At 45.9% G+C, this 19,274-nt stretch overlaps 1 protein-coding gene across 1 annotated transcript in view; it reads left to right on the forward strand.

Moving 5' to 3' along the window:
* Positions 1-2,247: 2,247 nt before the first annotated feature.
* Positions 2,248-19,274, forward strand: part of LOC122370660 (5-hydroxytryptamine receptor 2B-like) — a gene marked incomplete at its 3' end in the record, with an annotated part of 77,415 nt that continues 60,388 nt past the window's right edge. Inside the window, exon 1 of the mRNA XM_043346450.1 lies at positions 2,248-2,752. The remainder of the gene's footprint in view (positions 2,753-19,274) is intronic.

Genomic DNA, 19,274 nt, shown 5'->3' on the forward strand with positions numbered 1-19,274 from the left:
GATAACTGTCAGATTTGTACGAGAAAAAATGTCTTAAATTTAATTACTGATTCGCAATTGTACAGTACAAAATGTGCTAAATCGTTCCGTAAAAAATGGGATGTGCTTAAAAAACAATGCAACTAAGCTTTACAAAGCGCAGAATTGATGTCATTACTGAAAATACTGCAGTAGCTTGTCAAGCTGTGCAGTGTGCGTGGAGAAACACTTAAACCGTACATGTAAAAGATTTACAAGTTATTCGAATCCATACATCTAAAAGATTGTGAAGTTATTAAAATATTCAAAGATCATCATCCAGCAGAACGATATACCAGTATTAGTTACAGTGCCTACATATACGATGTAACTATATATGAACCATTTTTGACCAACGCAGCTTCCACTTTGTTCATTATCCGTCATGAAAATAACCACACTCGTGCGTCATTGCGAGCTACTGGAGCAGAGAAGTTTGACAAAATCGACTGGTCGGCAAACTTTTGAGGAAAACTCCGTAACGCTGACGCCAGTGTTAATCTGATGGATTATTGTACTTTGGTTTACAGTAGCGCGTGATAGATGTAGTAAGTTTGGCAACTGATGTCAGCAAGATGGAAGTCGTTCACCCAAAGCGTTTCTAAAAGGAACGGAGGACGCCAATCAACATTAATCAGTGTCTTATGTGTGCACGCTGCAGTCACGGCAGTCCAGACAAGTTTCTATGTAGCGATAACTTAGCCCGGTCCTCATATTGAAAATCTTTGAAATATCGCTTATCAAAACTCAGATCGTTTTTCTTTTACATAGTGATCAAGAAGAAAACATGTCCTGAAGACACGCCGTGCTCGAGGCCTGAAGTGAGCATATCAGGCAGGTCTTCGCTTTGCTTTACTGGTAGGTATATAGGTACATATTTCTTCGTGATACGCTCTTCTCCCGAAACAGATTTGAGTTTGTTTATAATTGTTTGTTGATGCGTTGCGCCCAGACCGTGTTGCGTCGGTTGTGGCGTTGCAACTGCCGATAAATTGATAAATGTCTCAGCCAGCTGTTTCTCCGTACAAGTGAGATATTTGAGTCCAACACAAATTAGTCCCCAGCATTATTTAAGTTGTATCTTCAAATATTGAACATCAGTTAGAATCGATTTCGTTTCTTCTGAATTACATACAATGACAACATGATCAATACAACAAAATTAAACAGCAGACATTTCTGACACAAAGTGCATTGGCGTTATGGTGAAAATATAAATGTATCATTTACATTGAATAAGTATAAATAACAATTATCCCGCAAATATTAAAATGTTGTGCTGGCTAATTGCTATCTATCCTACATCGATTAAAATGTATACTTATAATGTTTAACTGACGAAGTTTGACGTTCCATCGTTACGTCATTTGTCCCTGGTAGCGATTTCTGACAGGTATAATTCTAGGGAAAAAATGACAAAAATAAGTTTACCTAATTCCTTCCAAAACTGCATGATGGTTGGGTTTGGATGACAATCTTACTTCTTACTTGCTTCAATCTTACTTGCTTCCTCAAAGCTTTCCTGGCAATCGTAATTAAGTATCAGCTGAACCATTGTTTTGGCACTTTAATACCGGACGGGCGTCGAAATAAGTGCGAAATTGGAAGCACCACAGACAAAACAGTCAGCTTCTCGGAAATCGAGTCAGCTCGTTCATTTCCGAACGGAGGGTAGCCGCCAAGGAGGCATCGATTGACCGGACTCTGGCCTGAGGACTAGTTTTATGCTCTTTTACCTTGGACGGCCACGCAGCGAAGGACTACAAAGTTCACAATCCTATGATAGGAGGAGTTTAACGACCGCGAATTGTACAGAGCGATGATGGCTAGTTCAAACTTTGTACCATTGTCTGCAAACAGTGAAATATACATTCTATGCTCCTTTGCTTCAGATCATTCTTATAGAAGATTATTTTGTGTTGACACAACTTTTTGTGATCTGTGAACACACAACTTTTTGTGTTCACAGATCTCACTCTCACTGTCACGGTCGCCAGCAATCGCCTGCAATATCTGTCTCACTCCCTTGATCTGTTGGACCTTTCTGCGGCTTTATAAAAGTTAAGTGAGCCTCTGTGATCCTCTGAGTTCGACCTCGGTTTCCAGGCAGCACAAGGGCCATCTGCTTCACCCCTCCCCTCCCTACTGAGCTCTGGTCACAAATGCCATCATTAAAGTAAACTGTGATGGACTGTGTGCGGCACAGCGGCTGGTCTGTGCCGTGACCACAATCAATGCTCGTCTGGCCAGTCGGACCGCACCGGTTCGGTCGGCGGCGGCGGCCGTGGCGGCGGCGACTGCGTGGTCGGCGACGGCGCGCCCCCGTCGACGGTCGGTGGGCTGGCGCGCGGGGATCTCGCGTCCGACCGCACTGTGCGTCCGGGCGGGGCCGCGACAGCAGCGGGCAGGTCGCAGGGCGGCGCTCGCGCTCGGGAGAAATAGAGCCGGGGGTGGAGGCAGTCGGGCCGAGTTGACATCAATCGTTGTAGGGACACCAGGTGACTGGAAGGAGCCCCGAAGCTGCGGGGTTCTTGAGGACTTGGACATCGCCGGACTTGTGACTGAGAGAGGTTCAACTCGCTGGAGAGGCACCCGTCCGGCTGGAGTCGAGAGAACTGGAATCTCCTGATGGTCGTGATGTCTGATGGGTGACCTCCACGGGTGGTGGCCTCTCCAACGGGATCGACCTGCTGAGCGGCAGTAGCGGCAGCATACCTGCAGCTTCGAGAGTGAGGTAAGTCCAGTTCGACTTTCGAATTTTACCGCAGCAGTAAGTGGCTACGCTGGCATCCTGTTTTGCTGATTCGTGAATGCTGATTACGAGCAGACGAGTGAAAGGAAATATTTTCAATGTAACGGAAAAAATATCAGCATGAGCGGCCCAGCCCGACCCGGCCTGTAACGATTTTGAAAGAGATATCTCAGCAAGCGCTGGGCCGCGGCGTCTTCAACTGGTTCACTTGTTTTGGAAGCCAATCGTCCTCATGAAGATGAGCGAAGGCTTATAATCAATAGCTAAAAACACTATTCATTAGACTTGTGTTATTCTATTGATGAGCCAACTGAATAGCGCTGCAAGGCGACACACCAGTCCTTTTTGTAATGAGCAGTGGCTACATTCCCTTATAGGTATTGTTAACAGATGGACCAATGTCTTATTGATGAAAAGTATGTGTACTTTTACGAGCAACTGATCTAAGATATGGTTTTATTTGTCATATTACCTACACTTGGACGTGTTAGCGGCCGGCCAAAAACTATTGTTTTGAAAACTAATTCCAAAATGAAAGCGGCATCTTTGATAAGGCAGCTATACATAAAATGCATTTAAAAAGCAACGTAAGCTTTACGACCAAGGGCACATTAGAAACAAAAAGTCTGGCCTTTTAGTTCGAGCATCCATTTATTTATTCCGGTGGAACAAATATTCCCTACTTTTTTTGCACGCAAGCATTTATTTCATACAAACAGCGCCTCTGCACTCAAGAAAATAGCAAGTGGAATTCAATTACAAAATTCCGTTCTGATCTCGCATCTAGACAAAATGGCAAAGTGTAGGTGAGCTGATTCAGATTTAAAGTCTCGCCGGCGCGGCGCGGTGGTCGGAAAAGCGTGTCAGAACAACAAAACCGCCTCGCAGGACCACTTTGGGTCGGCACCTCACGTTCAGCCAGTATATCTCACGGGCCAGGGATTATTGCGTGCGCCGTCACTCTCTGGTGATCGTTTGTTGGGCTCCGAGTCTGGCTGTGGTTCGCCAGCAGGCCAGATTTTGCTGAGTTTACTGGAAGTCTGTCGCTGTGGTGGCAGAGGTATGGAGGTTCTGGGATACCCATGGCCGGTGGTGGGTGTTTTCCAGCCGCGGGCAAATGAGTGGATGGACTGGAGATGTCCCCCGCGAACGTTGGATGAAGACGAAATCATTGCTCCTGTCTGTGTTCGGCCATCCCGCTGAGTCGCAAGCCCGCGAGATGGCACACTGTAGTTTGCGCCGCTACACAGCTCTTAGGCGTAAGTACCCATACGGAGGTTTTCATTAATTGCTAAAGCTCAAATTTAAAAGATGTTCCAGCACGGAAAACGCGAGAGAGATATTGTAATAGTTGTTGAAAGCATAGGTTCAATTGAGTATGAGCTCAAAACACAAACTACACTTACGACATATTACGAATCGCCAAAATCACCTCCAAAAGTCAGATTTTATTGTTTGCGCAGTTAAATATCATTGGAAGGATGCTTTGATGGCTCCATTATTGCCATAAAAAGATCGTTAATCATCGAAGTCAACAATCACTTCATTTAATTGGAACGAGTGCGATCGAGTGAGTCCCAATACCACCCGTTTCAGAGCGGCGTCTGGAGATATTTCAGCCCGATTAGCGAGGCGCTCGGGGCGGAGTTTGCCGCTGCCAGCGTCCTCCATCGTCCGTCCGATCGAGGAGGATAGGCCACAAAAAAACTATTTCGAGCGCATCCGACGGTGTGCCGCCCGGTCCGCAGTTGAGCATGCGACTGCAGCATGAGATTAGGTGTCTGCAGAGAGCTTTTTCGGCGTTTTTGAGCGTTTGAAGGGAGTGTGACGACCGATAGTTTGCTCTGAAGCTGCTCTGGAGCCTCGAGGCTCGATTGAAGGTGCCTTCTGGAGATTGAAAGCTACCCAACCGTCGCAGCGTGAAAACGTAGGTTGTCGCATTGCTCGACTTGTTTATAGATGTAGACACAAATGTCCTAGTTTTCTAGACAACATGAATATACATAACTATTGATACTAAACTTACATCAGCCGAATTATAGCAGAACCCACGCTCGACTTTCTTTTTCTTTTTCCTTCTCCACCGTGTTCTCTGAAACACCTTCCCTTGAATTCATAGAGCCTTTATTTTTACATGAATCCCTTTGTCTCGTCTCGTTTTCTATCAGCAGCGGAGGGGAAATAACACGCCGGCAGAAGCGCACTACTAAAATGTTTAAGCCGGGCGTCGGTATAGCCCACGTGGAAGGATGAGACTCTGCGATGGCGGGCGGGTGAAGCCTTTGATGAAGGTTTTTCCTATTCCGACACTTGACTCTGAAGTTCTCTGAATGTAAACAGCGCAGTGTCAACAATTTAATGATCGCTTGGCCCAATGCTGATGAGGAATATCGTCGGAAAAAGTTATTTTTATTGAAAGGAGCCATTAATTTTGAATGGCAGCGGTTGTTGCTTGCAATTGCTATCCGTTTTACCCACACTAGACTCCCGTTGTATTACATGCAGGCTTTAGTAATCCATAGGCTGTATAGCTGGCTCATGGCGTGCGCTATATTTTGTCTATATGTTTCCAGCCTTCATTTCTTACTGACAGTCATGTGAACCATTTGCGATTCACATCATGAGGCTGCATAGTGCATGTGTCCTTTGATGGTTGAGTCAATAATATGAGCTCGCAGCTTCCCTGCGTCCAAACTCGTAATGATCTCGCCAACTATCTGCTGTATGATCGGCGTACACTTTGCATGACAAGTGAAGACACTCACACCGCCCATGCTTAACTGTATATTTCTGAATTAGATTAAGTCCGTAAAAATCCGAGACATTTTATCACGAATACAATGCTAACTGCAGCCCTATCTCATCTGAAATCTCAGGAAATTTTACTATCTTCCTACACGGCCTGGGAGGAGCGGTCTTCCTCCATACACTACGGACATCGTGAAGACTCATGTCCAGCGCTCACAACACATCGTTCCAGAAATGGTCAGTGGCTATGGCCACGTTCTCTGACGATATCATGGCCCCAGTGTTGCTGCCGTGCCGTTTCGAGGAGGCCCGCGCACAGAGCGCCAGTTTCGGACCGCGCTTATCGGCCGGTCGGCCGGGGCCCGTCACCGTGGCCGTGATACCGGCTCACAAGTTCCTCGCCGGAGATAAGCGCTGCTGCATGGCGGTGCCGTTCAGTTAGGCCGCGCCAGGGCCGACTGTTCAAGCGTCCCTAAAGCAGCGATCTGGCGGCTGCAGCGCCGCAGGAAGCGGTCCCAGTTTACGAGGCCGCGCTCCAGATAGCTGGTCGGTCGGCCAGAGGCGACCGCACTGATCACTCGCCTGCCCTGGTTCGGATCGTCGCTATAGAACCAGTCACATCCACGTTTCTCTTCAGTCTGATTAGAATTGTGATGTCACGTTTGCTCTAAAAATGCAGTGCAGGTGTGGCACTAAATCATACAAAAAAGAAGTAGCTAAGATTTATGTAATTCAGTAAGGCTTCAGTTTTAAGTGCAACTTTATGAGATAACAGTTGAAAAATGTATTACACATTGCGCATGAATTAACATTTGATTTCGTGAAGGCAAAATTAACCATTGCAATTCCAGTGTTCCTAAAAGTGGGACACTAGACGCCTAAATCAGTGCAAGCATACCACTGGCTTTCATCAAGAAGCTGACGTTTATTTTATCGCGCAACGAAGATATCGCGCATTCCACCGCATAAACTGTGAGACTTTTCCAGTCCAAGCAAATCATAATGAATGTCCCGACTAAGCGGAAAATCAGGGGCATGGCTTTCATTTATGGCAAGTTTGGGGACAAGTGTAGCGTTTGTTTGACTGGATTAGAGTGAAACCATGCATTCATTACTGATGAGTGTTGACAGGGGCTCTATCTTCTAGAAACAAGTTGACGGTCAAACTGACCAAATGTCGTTGAAGTGTCGCAATAAGATTGAAAGACATGTGGCTATCCCCCGGAAACGAATCGAAAATGCGAAATAGATTGGCGGGAAAGGCTCGGGGATTAAAACCTAATCGAGCGAGCTGCCAATTCGTGGACAACTCACACCTGATATTCCGTGGGAAACCGTGGCCTGGCTTCGTCGCCGCGCAGCCAAGCGCCAGCAGGTCCACCTCTGAATGATGCATCGCTTTTATTATGCAAGCGGCCAGTTCGACGTCTCAAATTCTGAAAGCCTTTGAGCGAATGGTGGCTATGGGGCCATTGTCAGCCCAAGGACATGCGTCAATGCTGGTTGGTCTCTATGAGCGTGAGCGCCACCATTGAAATGCACATGCGTAGGAAATGGAAAGGTATTCACGGACAAATGGGCAGGAATAGAAACATACACGTGCGTACAACATGAACAGGTTTGGTTCCGTTAAAAGGAGCATAGAAAGACATGTGTTTGTAAGATTAGTCGTATGTGAATAAAGAGCTGTAAAGCCAGACGATTTCATTGAAAGTATTTGTTGCTATAGTAGAAATACGTTATACGAGTATACCTACAACACGCCAATGTTAACCTGAAAGTATAAAAAGATCACTCATGACCTTGTTTGTCATGAATACTGAAAACTTATTAATAAAGAATCAATATTCCACTATGTCTTATTCAGCATGAACATCAAATATAAGCGCGATATCTGACACTATAAACTATGGCTGATGAGTTCTCGCTGAAATTTCAACTGTTCCGAATTCCTCATTTCCATTTCCGTGATGGTGGCACAAACATGTCAGCTATTCATGTCTGCGTGACACCAAGCTGGTCACGAAAGGGAACGCCCCCCCCCCCTCTCCAAGGTCAAATAGCAGTCGTGCAGATGTTCGACGTTGGTAGGATAAGACCGTCGGCTTCATCAGTTTCGTGTTTCTTTTCTCTCTTTTTTTATAAACGTTGAAGGCAGCAGCCTTTGCAACAGTCTTTTCACTTTTAAAATCCGTATTGAAATAGATATGGCAAGATAAGGGGATGAAGAATATGATACAATTTCCAGCAATCCGAGTATATGAAAAATGACGTCCAATATTAATTTTGGGTGTTTTCCAAACAATGGTTTCTGCTGTACCTACTACCTACTTACTACACTTATAGAACTATGATCAAGTGCTCCTCGACTGCTATATTTGTGATTTGTGAACCTACACAGATAAGAAAACTATCGCCGCGAATTGTCCTTAACGAGCTAGGGTAGCCAATCAAGTCAAATTAAGTCATCCATGAATCACAAGATACCCGAATTGTGTACAGTCTTCCCATGTGAGTCGCATACATATATGTGTTCTCCGTGGAAACTCTAGAAGGCCGTTCGCGCCAATTACATCTAATCATCATCAATCAGAAACTGCACATAGACCGCGATAGTCTGGCTGCTAGCCATATGGCTCACACAGCAGGATACATTCCAGGTGTCAATTCGTGGGTAAGATGGGTACTTATTGCACAAATACATGTGGAATAAGTGAAAAAAGTATAATTTCATTGTTGAAAAGTTAAGAAGCAGAAATGAACTAGCGAACCTTTAAAATGATGTTTTGCATTTTTGGTAAAACGATGCCAAACTGATACTAACCTGGTGTTTTGGAAGTCTAACATACTGTTTTTTTTTGTTTGTATTTTGCTAGTTTTCTGAAGATGGATTAGATGTCGTATATTTGGTGAAAATTTGTAGGTATTTCTTCAAAATGCCAATTTGGTTTGGTATGTTGTATTTATTATGGTTTTGGTCGGACTTCGGATTGGTATTGGGATCAGATATCTGTAACTGAAATCGATACGTTCCCCAATTGCATTGCCTCGCAGAAACAAGACGAGTGGGTAAGTATATGACTGAAAAGTTTTGTTAAAAGGGCCAAATAACAATTTTGCTGAAAGATGATTGATAACTCCTGCTGGATTCTTGAATTGTTACGTTGCCTTTCCGCACTTTTGCTTTGACGTGTCTCCAATACAAAAATATCGACATGCATAATTAATGCATTCTGATAGATACTGTTCAAAATCTCGACGTCGAATATTGCGATCGACGTGCATGCCTCGAGGCCTTCTCATTTTCATCGGGCAGCACACATCATTTGATAACGAAAGTTTCTGAAATATTGCTATTGATTCCAGCCATGTTTGTCCAGACTACCATCGTCAATTATAATAAAACTTCTATGAGACGGCAGAGTGACGTGTTCCTAATAGCATGCAGTGTGTTCACTGCTGTTGCTGGTTTTCAGACCTTTAATAATAGCCCACCTGCAGCACTAAAACCACACAGCCTGACCAAATGACACGTTATTTCTTACCATGCAGTGGATACTTTGCTTAAGTGATACCCTTCCGCCATTCGTCCAGTGATTAAAATCATTAAGTGTGATTATGAACTCGGTATCATAACCATACCTACAGCCTGTTTATGCTAAATCGATACATCAGGAAAGCACACGTATAATTACAAATTAGTTTGGTAAAGTGGTATCTCAGCTTTGTAACGGAGGACAATGTACTTTAGAGGCTTTTAATGCTAATTTGATTGTCAAACTTGGACGTCGCTCTTCAGCTATATAGTGAATAAATATGTAAGTAGTAACATACAATAGTTGACATAAAAAGGTAACTCTAAAGTGGTCTGTATGTCTATGTGATTCTTTTTATGAATGTGCTGTCACGTTTTTGCCAAATATTTATTCATTCATCATAATCAACGAGCTTTGAATACCGCGAAGAGAATTAGGAAAATGGTCCGTCTCCGCGCACTCCCATTTGTTCCTAAGTATCCTCCTAAGGATCTTCATTTGTTACGCACATCAGGCCAACTCTTTGGGAGTAGTCTGAGAGCGATTCGGATACACGGAAACATATTTACATACGTGTGCCCAGTATTAAAAATCGGCCCATTTATTACTGCCATCGTATATTCAATTATTCCTAATTAAGATTCCACATTTATCATACATGGTAGTGCTTTGTGTATTTTTTACCGTTATTTGGGTGCAATTATTTGATCATATATCTCATGTAGTGAATACCGTATGCGATGGAAAACAGGTAGTCTTATTGCCCTGAGTGTGGAAATGTGACAGTCACATCGTGCTGCTAGAAAATTGATAGCAGCTATTGCCGGCAAGGTTTCGTAAGGGTTTAGTTGTTTGTTTTGTCCAGCAGTATGAAACTTTCATGTGTTAATAGGCCCTTAACCCGCGAGTTGCTGGGGGGGGGCGTTAAACGCCCCCACTTTTTTCGCCGGGCCATAGCATAAAAACGGCGCGCCGCAGGCGCGCCAAATTTTCGGTACCTGTAGGGAATTGATTGAAGTTTATTGTGACAAAGTTTCAAAAAAATCGGTCGGAAAATTTTTGAGATATCGAGGTTTTAGTGACGTCATGATTTCTGAGTTTTCGACCAAAAACGGCATATGTTCAAAAAATCATATAAAATCACAGAATAGACATACAGACATGTCGTAAACGCCATTAGACTGCCAACACCATGAACAATCAAATGGCTATCTTCGATTATTGATTATCGTTCCGCATTTTCCAAAATCTTGAACTGAATCTTGGCAATTTCTCGTGACTACTTCACGACCATTATATACATGCATTTCTTAAATTGAACTTTTTGAGCCAAAAACGTACACATATGATAAAATGAATGTCACCATCGTGTTCTACGCCCCAAATTACCCATAAAACATGTGTCACAGGCTGCGAATATCAGTTTTGATTTTCGGGGATAGTTGCCTACCCGGTTGACCTGACCTTGACCCTGACCTATGCTTGACTGACCCCTACATGGAGCTAACACATTTGTAGGCCTTATATGATGGATTGTGCACCGTTTTGACAGAGTTTATGACGAGAGGCGCCCATTGCGAAGTCCTGAAGTCCATGCTACTGAAAGCCCGATTTCAGGTGTTTGACCTGACCTTGACCCGACCTGTGACCTCAAAATTCAACTTTAAAGTACTCATCTGAAGCGTCTCGTCGCGCTCTTTCGTTTGCCGCCTCGTGCGTTTCGCTGCGCCTATTTGTTCTCGAGTTATCGGCTGGGGGCGTTTAACGCCCCCCCCCCCCCCAGCAAACGGTGGGTGGCGAAATACCCCAGCAACTGCCGGGTTAACTGTTCTATCGTAAAATCATCCGACCTTTCTAAGTGCGAGCGTCGGTCACAACTCACATGGTAGTCTATAAATTGACTGGCTATATTGTTGCATGTGTATATTTTTGTTTGTCTATGTCTGTCTGTCTGTCTGTCTGTCTGTCTGTCTGTCTGTCTGTCTTTCTTTCTTTCTGCAGGCTATCTTTTTCGTCTCACGTTTGTCCGTTTTCATGTTATGTTGGGCTTCCTTCCTCCTCCCTCCCTCTCTCTCTCTCTCTCTCTCTCTCTCTCTCTCTCTCTCTCTCTCTCCATCTCTTTCTCTATCTCTTTTCCTTGTTTCGGTTTCGCTCTCAGTTCTCTCTCTGAACATTGTCTTTATTACACTCATCTTATTCACCCTGCGTCTAGGTCCGGTCCCATATTGTTTTCCCTTTACGCGAATCCCATGAGAGAGAAGCACTCAATGCTAGAGGGAAGTGTACACTGTATGCATGACCAACTTTTTCTGTGACCTCGGATTGGATACTCAAATGTCAGCAGGGCAAATCTATCTGCATACAAGAGGTAGCCAGTGATCGAAAGAACAGAAATCAGGACCCAGCTGCCACTAACTTTTGCTCTAAACCTCATCAGCAGTGCATCCGTTTCCGACAGCAGAAGGCACTCGAGGTTCATTGCAAGTCGCGTCAGACCCTTCCATCCACTCCTCCATAATCACACGGGAATTTGGAATTTGGGAACCATGCTCGTTCGGTTCCTAGTCGGTATGCAGTGCTCCAACCGGGTTTAACGCACCCTTATAAGAGCCCACCAAGTAAAATTTGTCTCATCAGACCTTGTGAGTGAAATTAGCCTTCTTCAGACACCACATTCATCAACGAATGCATGAAGTTCAAAGTTAGCGTCGTCTTAGAAAAGCTCTCAAAGTTCGCTTTCGTCTGACTAATGATGGCCCTGTTAGGTGATCGGAATCGTATGCGTGGCGCAGTCGCTGGAGGGAGACAAACTTCGCTCCTCGTTTTCTGCCGTGCCGTATAAGAGCTGGCGATTGCCCTGCCCTCCCCGTGAGGGCACGCGGCCAATATTGCGGCTCTCGATGGCACGGGTCCTGCTTTGAAAGTCCGAAGGCGTGCTCGAATTTATCGTCTACTGAGGCGAGCCATGTAGATGGCGGCGGTGAACGCGGCAGCGGCCGAAACCGGACCGCTGTCAGGGGCTAGGGCCGGGGCTAACGAACATAATTACAAAATATATGAACATTGAACACCGCTGTGATACAATTGTCAGCTGATGCAGGCTTTTGCATTCCTGAAATAAAGGTATCCACTATCCAGTGCTTCATTCTACTACGTAAAAAACGCACATTCTCAACAGCATCGCTTTTAGATCATACCCAGCCACGGCACAATTCGAGCCGTCAAAAAAGCTCTTGCGAAGTTATCGATCCGCCCCTGAATGGGTGTCTCCCGTGCTGGGTAAACCTGGTAACGAATGTGCCAGGTTGTCGACGAATCCATTAGTACCCACTGCACAAGCCTTAGTGAAAAACAGCATCCGTGCTGAGAGCATCTAGGCACTTAGTTTGACCACAGGAGCTGGCATCACGCTGTGGTCCGGTCTGCTGCCGGTGTCGTGACCCCGGCGTGACCTCACTGACCTTGCAGCGTCTGGGTCAGTGACCCCCTGACCTCACGGCTCGCGGGCAGAGGTATTTGGTCATCGACATCACAGATACTTGGCCCACTCAGGTTAAGAGATGCACCACCGGCGGATAAGATAGCTCTTATGTGTTCAATTCGACCTGCTCTGTGTTATGGATGACGCATTAAAGGAAGACTGCCACCTTCAAAAAGTTTTCTCAGATCGGCCTATGATTTATTCCCTGGATAAAACAAAATTTTAGAATTCACCTGACAAAGTATCATCACGTGAATCGCGAAAAAAATTATCGATTATCATACAATTATCAATCGGTTAATGTCTAGCGACAATGTTTACACATCACTAGACTTCAAGGTCATAAGATTATTACATTTTATTTGAAAAAGTAAGGTATTTTATGATTTACTAATATATGATTTCATAAGAAATTGGCCATGTTTAATTTATTTTGCATTTAACTTCGTAAAACATTTAAAAATCATGGCTCATTTGGAATGGGTCTGGCCCATGTTAAACCCCATTTCCCACACTTTTTTGGAAAAAATGAACTACTGAATATATAAGTTTAACGTTTATTTTGACACTCCAAAATTCTTCTCTGATCTCGAAACAATCAAAGTTTTGACATATATTTGCCAAAAGATAAGAAAATTTATGTTTCAAAGTTATCGATAAACAGTAGAGATGTCGGTTTTCTTGGACTAAAAAAATGGCATCAAACTGAACTTTGGTCTCCGATTTCTCGCAAACGGGTTCGAATTTCGGAAAACCGACTTCAGTCTGGGACATAGGTGGCTCAGCTCTAGTGAAAACCGTTTTGTGAAAAAAAAGGTGGCAGTCTACCTTTAACATCAAACAGTGTAGCAAATCGATCAATCAGTGCTAAAGTTTGCCGTATTTTTGCTTAATTGGATTCATTTGTAAATAATTAACTAAATGGGCGCCTTTTCTTTACTTATTTATGTCTATCACATTATTTATTTTAGGTAATGCTTTATTGAAACGCCGACAAGAAGTATTTGGTTTAGCGGCTAGGCTATGTATTGCTGTATTTTTGTTTTTATTCAAACAGTAAGTTTGAGCTCAGCAGCTGATCGGCAATCCAGGCACAAGGCACGTGCTCTCCTCAGCCGATGGCGTGGATTGGCAGATATGGCTGCTGATTAGGGGTCTGTGTAGCATGTATTTCACAATTACTCAGAAACATGAATTTTCCAGAGTGATCCCAAAATGGCTTTAGCTATCCTACTAATGTATTCCGAAAATTTGAAGCCATCTTTGCACTTGAATAGTGTCTGGCTCAAAAATCAAATTAGGCGCGATACAGTGTGCCGAAAATAAACTCTTCGACCAAATAACATCTTGCGAGTGTAGACAGCTGATGGGCATCGAAAAACCTAAGGATAAGTCATCCGGTTAATGGAAAGCCGCTTCAGGCATAAATGATGTGGGTGTATGAAATAATGTAACTTTGTATTCATGAGCATGCATTTAGTTTTTCCGTTTGTAACTGATCCCTCCAGGGGCGCGGGAACTACTTTCAGACTGGGGGGCACACCATGATAGAGATCAACCTAGGGTACCCCCAAATTTAGTTTTATCGCCGGTTTTAGACCACTTATTTTTCATCCCTTGGCTTTTTCAACAAAAAAGAAAACATTTGCAAAAAAGTGCGGTATTCCGTCTTAAAGTTGTGGGGGCACCGCCCCCACGGCCCTAAAGTTAGGGGGGCAAGCTGCCCCCACTGCCCCCCCCCCTCCCCCCGGTTCCCGCGCCCATGGATCCCTCACAAGATGCCAGACCAAATATTCATCTTGTCTTATTCCCAATCTTCAAGTCCTTCTAGTGGCAGGTTCCTGATTAATTAATAAACAGTACATCCCTGAGGTGGTTAGATGTATAAACTTTCCTCCCACCCACCAATAACAAGACATCCATCAATATTGCACGTCTCGATAAGTTGCACCATCCCGCACATGAAAAGAAGTAGAAGCGCAGGCTATATTGCGTCCCGGGGATCTGTGAGGACTGAGAGGGGGCGGCCCACTGCAACGGTCACCACCCCGCCGGCTCGGTGTCTGGGTAATGGCCAGCACGCGGCCACATTAACCTGGCCTCCTCGGCCCCGTCCGGTCCGGCATCCGTTAATGGTGCATTAATGCGGCCGTCTCGGTTGGCCGGGGACGGCCGAGCCGCTCTCTCATCTTCCCGGCGACTCCCTAGGGAGACTGATGTCAGTGCTCGCTTCCCAGATTCGCCCGGCGGCCGCGCCGAACACAGAGGGGCCAACGAGTGCCGACCACTTCCGCGCCGATCTCTGTGGAGGGCCCTCGACGCGGCTCTGAGAGATCCGCGCGGAAGCTTCACGCGGGCTCCATTCTCGGCTCTTTGGCGCCCCCATCTCCTCCGCTCGGCCCTGCGCCGTTTTCGGTGCGGTGCGCCGCGTTGACCGCTCTCTGAGACTCGGCGCCGGCGGACGTGAAGAGCCCCTCGGACGGCCGGCCCCGGCCCGCCGTCGGTGGACCGTAGATGGGCGCTGGCCGCACACCCGGGGGCGCAATTGATTGTCTGTCCGGATGTCTTGTCCAGTGGGGTTGGCGGCGCGCTGACCGATTCTTCCATTAGCGTCACGTGCGACCAGCCAGCGTCCCGGTCACACGGACTCGCACAGATAGCGCTCCCCAGCGACCGGCGTCACTCCTGGCTGAGTCGCGTGGCCGCCGGTGCCTTGTCAGATACAATGCAGAAACGAACTGAGATTATTTTGATAGCATATAGAAATAAAGGTCACGCTGAAATGCGGCCAGCTCTGTAACGCACGTATCATACCTATACCAACCTAAGCTCTGTCTCCTACATACATACATAGCTTTGTTGCATGGTGATGTATACATTTCACTTCTAGTTAATAATTGACCAAACTCTAAATCAGAAAAATTATTGGTCGACAAACGTACGCGCCACATTCATGCGCGTCTTATCATTTAAGACGTTGCTAAGGCAGAGGTTAGAAGCTGACTCATGTCTTGCAACTTTAGCTGATAGATAAATAAATAACCTGCGTATTTTTTTGTGTGTGATGAAACCATACTGCCGGTACATCCCCGAAACCTTATTTTTCCATCATCAAAGCCGGCATTCAATGGGCAATATGTTGCTATATGCCTCAGTGGCGTTGTTAGATTGCATCTAATATAACCCAGGCCAATAAAACAGCATAGCCATCCTTATTTGTTCTTGCCCTCACAGGGTTGCCAGCGTTTATTTGGTAGTAGAGACGGCGAAACTAATAACAAAGCAAAATGGTTAAAATAAATACAGCAAATAGCAGCAATAAACACCCGACAAAGGAACAAAAAAGCCGAGGACACTTTGGTCGCCCTGACAGCGGTAGCTACACGGCACGCTCTGCCGTGTCCGGCAGCGGGGTGGAAGGATGTCGACACCAATTTAGGTCGTCACGTGGAGGCGCCTCATCGGTCTCAGTCTCACTGTCCCGACATCATCAGTGAGGCCGCCATAAACTGGCGGTAGGTCCGCCGGTGTCGCGAGCCGCGTAGGGCGCCTCCCGTCGGCGCCGCAGGATGGGCTCTTGGCCACCGCGTTAACGACGACCCCGCGTCGTTCGCGACGGTGAAGTCATCGGCACCGCGTTGGCAGCATGCAGTCGGCGTCGGCAGTAAATACAATGTCGCCACCGGAGCGGTCGGCGTCGTGGGGCGGCAAGTTCCGCTCAACTTTTGCGGCCAGGCCGAGTTGCGCATAGGTGCCGCTGTTAGGCAAATGGAGTTTCACACGGGCCGGGCCGGCCGAGTGATGGAGAGTGCCCGCGGGAGGCCCGTCGGCGCGGCGCTGGGAGCTAGCTGTCGGTGCCGACGCGGGGTCTGGGGAGAGTCGGCCAAGTTTCGGGTCAGTGGAGACCCGGTAACTGGCGGCAGAACTCGGCGTCGGAAGCGGTGATGGAGAGCCGCCTGCGGCAGACACCCGTGGTGACGGCACCAGGCGCGCTCCAACTGATGTGCGTGGAACTTGGGACGGAAAATGGGGCTGAGAGTTTGTTAGAGGCCGATGTGAGAACAGCCTAATGGTCCACCGAGTTTGGAACGATGACAAACTGAGCTGGATATATTGATTGAGTGGGTGAGCAGGCTGACGGAAACTTTGATAACACATGACACTAATGAGCGTGAGATCGGTTAATTTAATGTTTGAGTGCCTCGACGACATGACAACAAGCAGATAATCGGTGAACATTTAACCAGTTACCGCTCAGATTGTAGCAGGAAATAAGGTTAACATCTTTGGAAGTTCAGATATTTGGCTTTCAAAGAGGAGGAGATACTGCTAAGCTTTCCGTCATGCCTATAATGTCAAGGACCGATCGAGATCGAGAATCTTTGTGGATTGGGGCGTGGAAATAGCAGATGCTTTTTCGTCAATCAATGCTAGCACGAAGACTGTAAGTCAACTCAAACGATGTCGCGATCAAGCTCTTGAAACGCTAGTCAGACATGTATGTCATTATATGTACATTTTGATGATAACGTTTTCAAGCCGGCAGGAGATATAATGGAATAAATTTAAATGACTTTTCAGTTTTCACTATTATGTGAGGATCATTGCTCATCTTAGATGAGTAATTGAACTTCAAAAAAGCTAGGAAGATATACCTATCGACACTTGACGTCGTGCAGAAGCAATGACGGTGTCGTTTCTTTATCACCTCGCAACTATTATAATGTCAAGCCCATATTGACGTTGCGTGCTGAACTAAAAATGAGGCTCGAAAAGCATATGAACGCAGTTGGAACTTTCCAACCAATGCTGACGCCATACGGCCTTGGCTGACGCCATGGTCTCACTCTTTTGTGCTCATGTTGTTGTTTTTTTTTTCTCTCTCAAGGCATGGGCATGCCTGAGCGGCGCATTGAAGCCACCAAATCGACCAAATCTGCAGCACAACAACCGATCATAAATATGCTTTATTGTGAACCTCAACAGAATCAGGGACACCACATCTGCCAAACATTCGACGATTCTGGCCAATTTATGTAATGAGCATCCTCGGAGCGAACTTCTCCCTCACCCCAGTCGGAGGTCACGGCGACCAACTTGGTCAAACTTGGCGTCAAGGCGGCACTGGGAGAGTTTCCGATAATTCCTCCATGCTCTGCCTTCAGCTGGGAAGAGAGAGAGAGAGAGAGAGAGAGAGAGAGAGAGAGAGAGAGAGAGAGAGAGAGAGAGAGAGAGAGAGAGAGAGAGAGAGAGAGAGAGAGAGAGAGAGAGAGAGAGAGAGAGAGAGAGAGAGAGAGAGAGAGAGAGAGAGAGAGAGAGAGAGAGAGAGAGAGAGAGAGAGAGAGAGAGAGAGAGAGAGAGAGAGAGAGAGAGAGAGAGAGAGAGAGAGAGAGAGAAACGATATGTGAGCTATATGAGTCCCGGGAGGTGACCACCAAATATCATTCTATTGTGACTGAAGGGCCGACTCTGCAAGACGGTCCGGGCTCTCGAGTGCCCATCCGCCGATCCGTCATAGGCCGATTATGGGCCGACAGTTTTTGTAGCATGTAGAGATCATGCGTATCCTTGCGAAACGACCAAACTTCGGTGGCAACAGCGTGGTGTTAAATCAGTTGTAGCCAACAACAATAACTTCATTTGTCAGACACGCCATCAGTGCTATTACCATTTATTTTGTTCAGGAAGAACCCGTAGGGAGCAGCGTCGGGTTTCCGTTTGGAAATGGTGGCGGACTGGCCGGATCGGACGGAAGCGAAGGTCATATTTTATGCTCAACTTCGCCCATCCGTAATGAGCCCCTCTCGGCTTCTTTGTTTGCATCGAAAAATGCCTGGATTAAAAGTAATCCCCCCTCATAAAAATAGCTGGCCCGTCCGCCGCTTGATAGGCATTGCTGGTGCCTAGATTGCTATCAGAGCTCTAAGGCTGGAACGTTCGGCGCAGAAACCACAAAGTGCACTTCTAAAAATAAGATAAAAATGTCATAAGACAGAGGACCCGAGAAACGTCCAAGAACCTAATCATGGAAAAAAAAACGCTGACGATATCCGAGTTACGGAGGGAAAATCATAGAAAAACTATAAGGTGCAGAAATGAATCATAGTTTGAAACTATGAGAAACCTGTTTGTCACTAATCATGAAACATTGCCAATTTATTGAATAACTATGCCACTAATTTCAACGATTTACTTACCTACTATGGTTTGTTCGTCGTTTTGGGTACATACCAACAATTGATACTGTGCCGTAACACCTTCTCGCAAAGCGCTATTCATGTTGTAACGTTATTAAATATTCACGCAAATGCAATTTACAAATTAGGCTCATTTTGGTAGTTGTAACAAATAATTGCAGCATGACTAGTGACTTCACAACATTCCACAAAAAGCAATGCTTAAAAATGACTGTCCAAAACTTCTCCGAGCCTTTTCACGCCTAGCACAGCATTGATTACTTCTCGTTATGTTTCCACTGTTTATTCACACAACACACAGGTGCAAATATACCCGGCGGGTGTTTTCGTCGCGTCGCGCAGCTCTCTGTATGTCGTCCGTATATGACAGCCGCTTTATACATTCATTGTCCCGCGGCTGTTTCTTGTGGCACCGATGTCAGATACAGATTGCTCAATGCGTCGACAGTGCATTTCGCCGGTAAGCCGGTGGCCAACGAGCCATGGATACACGAAGTATCGATTCTAAGGGGTCAATCAGCGAGCTGGGTCGAGCTGGAGAG

Source organism: Amphibalanus amphitrite, unplaced genomic scaffold (assembly GCF_019059575.1).
Source record: "Amphibalanus amphitrite isolate SeventyFive unplaced genomic scaffold, NRLGWU_Aamphi_draft 001156F_arrow, whole genome shotgun sequence".
Lineage (NCBI taxonomy): Eukaryota > Metazoa > Arthropoda > Thecostraca > Balanomorpha > Balanidae > Amphibalanus > Amphibalanus amphitrite.